This window comes from Coregonus clupeaformis, chromosome 30, assembly GCF_020615455.1.
Source record: "Coregonus clupeaformis isolate EN_2021a chromosome 30, ASM2061545v1, whole genome shotgun sequence".
Classification (NCBI taxonomy): domain Eukaryota; kingdom Metazoa; phylum Chordata; class Actinopteri; order Salmoniformes; family Salmonidae; genus Coregonus; species Coregonus clupeaformis.
Genome location: NC_059221.1, coordinates 47055426 through 47061624, shown reverse-complemented (window position 1 = coordinate 47061624; position 6199 = coordinate 47055426).

Below are 6199 nucleotides of genomic sequence, written 5' to 3'. Positions count from 1 at the left end.
ACAAAAATCCTGAAAATCACATTGTATGGTTTTTAAGTAATTAATTTGCATTTTATTGCATGACATAAGTATTTGATACATCAGAAAAGCAGAACTTAATATTTGGTACAGAAACCTTTGTTTGCAATTACAGAGATCATACGTTTCCTGTAGGTCTTAACCAGGTTTGCATACACTGCAGCAGGGATTTTGGCCCACTCCTCCATACAGACCTTCTCCAGATCCTTCAGGTTCGGGGCTGTCGCTGGGCAATACGGACTTTCAGCTCCCTCCAAAGATTTTCTATTGGGTTCTGGTCTGGAGACTGGCTAGGCCACTCCAGACGGAGCCACTCCTTAGTTGCCCTGGCTGTGTGTTTCGGGTCGTTGTCATGCTGGAAGATCCAGCCACGACCCATCTTCAATGCTCTTACTGAGGGAAGGAGGTTGTTGGCCAAGATCTCGCGATACATGGCCCCTTCCATCCTCCCCTCAATACGGTGCAGTCGTCCTGTCCCCTTTGCAGAAAAGCATCCCCAAAGAATGATGTTTCCACCTCCATGCTTCACGGTTGGGATGGTGTTCTTGGGATTGTACTCATCCTTCTTCTTCCTCCAAACACAGCGAGTGGAGTTTAGACCAAAAAGCTCTATTTTTGTCTCATCAAACCACATGACCTTCTCCCATTCCTCCTCTGGATCATCCAGATGGTCATTGGCAAACTTCAGACGGGCCTGGACATGCACTGGCTTAAGCAGGGGGACCTTGCATGCGCTGCAGGATTTTAATCCATGACGGTGTAGTGTGTTACTAATGGTTTTCTTTGAGACTGTGGTCCCAGCTCTCTTCAGGTCATTGACCAGGTCCGGCCGTGTAGTTCTGGGCTGATCCCTCACCTTCCTCATGATCATTGATGCCCCACGAGGTGAGATCTTGCATGGAGCCCCAGACCGAGGGTGATTGACCGTCATCTTGAACTTCTTCCATTTTCTAATAATTGCGCCAACAGTTGTTGCCTTCTCACCAAGCTGCTTGCCTATTGTCCTGTAGCCCATCCCAGCTTTGTGCAGGTCTACAATTTTATCCCTGATGTCCTTACACAGCTCTCTGGTCTTGGCCATTGTGGAGAGGTTGGAGTCTGTTTGATTGAGTGTGTGGACAGGTGTCTTTTATACAGGTAACGAGTTCAAACAGGTGCAGTTAATACAGGTAATGAGTGGAGAACAGGAGGGCTTCTTAAAGAAAAACTAACAGGTCTGTGAGAGCCGGAATTCTTACTGGTTGGTAGGTGATCAAATACTTATGTCATGCAATAAAATGCAAATGATTTACTTAAAAATCATACAATGTGATTTTCTGGATTTTTGTTTTAGATTTAGTCTCTCACAGTTGAAGTGTACCTATAATAAAAATTACAGACCTCTACATGCTTTGTAAGTAGGACAACCTGCAAAATCGGCAGTGTATCAAATACTTGTTCTCCCCACTGTATTGTATGTAATAGCCATTAAAAACAAATAATCCAAGAGACTTCCTCTGTGGCAGAAACTTGCAAAATGATCACTTGGCCAAGTGGTAAGGATGTAAGGATTTAGCTCATATTTCAACCAACCTATTGTTACAAAGAAAAGTCCATCTGCAGCATGTAGGACAGTATTTGGATCTAACTACAACATTGCCACAACAAGTAGCTGCTGTGCCATTTGCCAGTGACTGGAACAGGGTGATGAGTAACTAACTGTAAGGTGTTATATCATGAGTTTAACTATCTAAGTATTACACACACAGTATTAATGCTGGACACAGATCATTGCCTTATGATGTTTGTCTTAAATCTAGAGCCCATATGTCAACTCTGACTAGCCAAATTTGTACCAGGTCCTCTGAGGAACAGTCTTGAAGATAACCAAATGGGAATTCTGCCATTTACCATGATATGGATAACATATGATTTATTTCGATATAGAAAATATCATTAGAATGTAAAATATATTAAATAATGCAATGCTAAAAACTACATTTGCACATTGTAAAATAATCTCACTAGCACTTTTTTAAAATTGTGTTAGAATAACAATTTTTGTTTTGTTTTACATATTGTAAAATAAATCAGAGATTTATTTTGTGAAGGCTTTTATTTTGCTTATACATACAGTATAAAAAAAAATATATTGAATATCTTGTGTGTTATATTTTAAAACGTTTGATGCAGTATGTAATTTTGATGAAGATTTCTAAGGGGAAGAGCATGCGCCATTGAGATGCTGCGATGCAGTACTACTAGAAAGGCTTGTGTGATTCATAACACACAGAAGGGATTTTTGGTTTCAAATATCAAGTGCTCCAGTGTTAAGTAGCCTAATTAGATTATTTGTGTGTGTTTAATTACAGTATTTCCCTCAGACCACCCAGAGCTCAGTTAAACTTTAATATTTCTCATAAAGACCTTCTAATTTGCTCCACACAACACAGGAGTATTCATTTGATTAAGAATAAAAAAATTAAAATTTATTTTCTTGGGATTTCATAATTTTCAACATATTTAATGTCTGGCTTCAAGTGTAATTTATGTTCACTTCCTAGAAGCAGTGTGCTCTCGTTTAAAAAAATACAAATTCATTAAGATTAAAAGGTCCTCTTTTGTGGGAGATATTACAGAATTTGAGTTTGACAAGAAACTATAACTCTCTTTCTGTATATGCTTCTTGACTGCCTGCCATGGTCCTTCAAGACTAAACCTGGCATATAGAAAATACTCTAATGCTCTCTCACCTTTCAAAATTGAAAACCACATGGTAATAGTGGGGGTTTTGGTTCTTGGTTATGAAACTTCGAGACAGAACAAACATTCCCTCCTAAATGTAGTGCTAGAACTCAATACGCCTTTAATACTGTTGGTAGCGAGATTACAAGAGAGCCACTCTGAAGACTCTATAAATCTAAGGATGAGGACACAAGGCAAGTTTTATAGCAAGGCTATGGTAACAGAAATGTTAAGTTAGGAATATTTTTTAACAACTTTTTTTACATTGACTGTCCTTGTACTCATAGATTATAGCCTGGGTCGGTCAAAAGGTGAAACATTTAAATGTAGTCATTAAATGTAGAAAATCTAAATGAAATATACATTACCAAAATCATTTGTATGGTGTCATCTTTTGCGCTCTGCCAAATTGTTCTTGACAGTATCTTTAATCCAAAGTATGACTCACAAAGGGAAAAAATGAATTTATAATGAAAGCTTTGTGGATGTATTCCATATCATACAAAATTGTAAAAAATTGAATAGATATTTTAAAAAAGACTCATTCCCCAGTGTTGAATATGATTTGTTTATTTTAAAATCAACATTAGGTCTTTTAAAATGTTCTGTTCATTTTCATAAACTATACAGACCAATTACCATGGTTACCATGGAATATGTTGTACTGTAATTATTGTATACAGTACATTAAACTGGAATATCCATAATTAATTGATACAGGCTAACGCTAACCAACTATGCAAAGTGGTAAAGAAACACTTGTTGCGACAGTTGACAGTTGAATAGCTCTTATGGCATCTGCTGTATGATTGACAGTGAACAGATAGTAGTCCAAATGGGGCTACAACTCTCCCCTACACAACAATCTCTCTTCCTCATCCCCTCTCCTATTCCAGGATGTCATTTTGAGTTTTGTTTTCTCAAATCCTACACAAAGGCATGGAAAGAAGGGTACAGTCAAGCCTGAGAAAATGGCATATTATCATCCACTGAGTACTTTGGCAAAGGATACTGTCTTGAAAACGAAATAGTAACACTGTTGACTTCATCGAACTGTTATTATTGTACCCTGTATCATGTAAGATTTAACATCAGTCTTCCATTCATAACATAGAATAGTGATAGATGACTGTAAACCTATGTTGACATCCCAAGTGTTCCATCAACCTTGTCCCTCACAATTTATGAAGGGTTTCATGCTTAATACCACTGTGATTCTGTGCTAAAAATCCACTCGCCCGATTCAGAATAACAAAATGGCAATAAAACTTACTTCAATAAAAATACTCTGTCTTTGTGCATACATTTGAAATAATCAAACCAACTTTTAACAATTACCATTTTAAACATCTCAAGTTTAATTGTTCATTTGAATCTACACCAAGGATTTATGTTTCATCCCATCTTTTAAACTGGCAGACACTTTGAATCCTCCCTTGTTAACTGGTGACCTTGTAATGGGTTCATGGTTCTGGACTTGCACTGTGAGCAGGTGGGAAACGTCCCTTATGATAAAGAGGTTCATTCAAGCTCACATCACTTTACTAATCCATAAACTCATACAATGTCATTATAGAATGAGTTTGAGCCTGTAGGCATTACCCAACAGCAGCAGTACATTACCCAACAGCAGCAGTACATTACCCGCTCATTCAACTCAAACCTCAGTCACCACTGCAAGGGAAGGCGATGGGATAGCTAATGCAGTTCAAACCGGTTTTAATGACAAATGCCCCGTTTGTCAGTGAAGTGCAGCTGCCATATTAAGCCAGGGCTCCAGCATGCTAAAGTTTGTTGGCTATGTTTAGCCAGTGCCCTCTGAGCTCTGGGCTATTTCTGTCTGGAGTCTAGAGCAGGCCATCCTTCAGTCCCATACTGTATCTGAGAGAGACAGCTGCCCCCCCTCCCAGCACCTCAGCTACCCCACGACGCCCCCAGAGCAAGAAGCCATAGACCTGGGGTCTGATCACTTGGGTTGACTGGCATGGAGGCCTGGAGGTTAGCTGTTACAGATCGCATTGTCAGCTGAGTGGGAGAGGATGACTCTTTCCTCTAGCAGAGATTCGGAGGTCATGTTTCAACAGGCAGGTGAAACATCTCTGCTCACTTCCAAGCAAGTCTTACATTTTAGTCATTTAGCAGACACTCTTATCCAGAGCGACTTAGAGTTAGTGCATTAATCTTAAAATAGCTAGGTGGAACAACCACATATTACAGTCATAGTAAGTACAGTTTTCCTCAAAGTAGCCATCAGCTAGTAAGAAAATAATTCAAAGCAAGTCTGGTCTACCATAACTGACAGAGAACATTTGAATGGAAAAAAAGACCAACCAATGTCACAGATGATTTACCCAGAAAAACTGGAGCAGATAGTTTATCAGTGAGTGGCTTGGCAGCAATCTCAGGTTAGGGTCAGATTACTGATTGGCAAGAAAACAGTTGATGTTTTACTTTTGGTCAAAGTTCAATTACTCTTTGGTTATTTTAACTGGTTGTCAAACAGTAGTTGTAGAGAACACTTCACTCAGTCCCTAAAGTGTACTAGACTATCATTTACATAATCAAACATCTGCATCAGCAACACAAGTCATTGAGCGTCTATATCCATGGCTTATTGGGGTGCACTTGTCACATTGACATGCCCATCCCAGCTAGAACACATTCTTGACCTACATAGACGGGTTGGTTGTTTACCAACAAAACCGACACGTGCGCAACTATGGGGCAAAACAGACGGTGTTGGCTTAGACTGTTGGCAACATGTAAACTATTATGTACAATGAGCACTTGTCTCAAATACATTGTTACAGTTGTTGGTTAGCGAGTTTTTGCCATATTAGCATAGACATGGTCAAAACAAAACATGGTATCAATAACAAGATACGAGCTGAAATTAGACACCTATGATTCCTCAAAAAGGCAGGTTCTTGTCATTGTTGCTAGTGATCTGACCGTTCAGAATCATAAATGCACACCTTTCGACCTCATGCCTCATTTGTGATGTCAGTCAACCAGTCTATAGTGTTCGAAAAGGAAGATAACCCTACTGCATGAGCACAACCACTGATAGTGGCTAAAATAATACTTACTCATAAGAAACATGTCTAAAAAGCAAATGAAACATGCTTATTGTCATACATGACTGGAAAGACATGGTGCCTCCTGGTCTTCAATCTTAGTCTCATGAAGGAAGAGAAGTATTCAGAAAGCATATTTATCAAATCACGGTTGGATCGTCATCAAGGATGATGCAATTATGTCTCTGTGAGAGGCTGTTTTAGAACAGAAACCTTAGTCATGAAGAAAACAGATTTGCATAACCCTAACCATTTGTGCTTCCATATTTGGCCATTTAAAACTGAGTAAAAGAGCACTAGATGTACAATTAAACTAAATGATTTACTTATACAGCATGTCGGGCAGATACTGTAAATGACCAAACAGAGTTCTTGCAAGA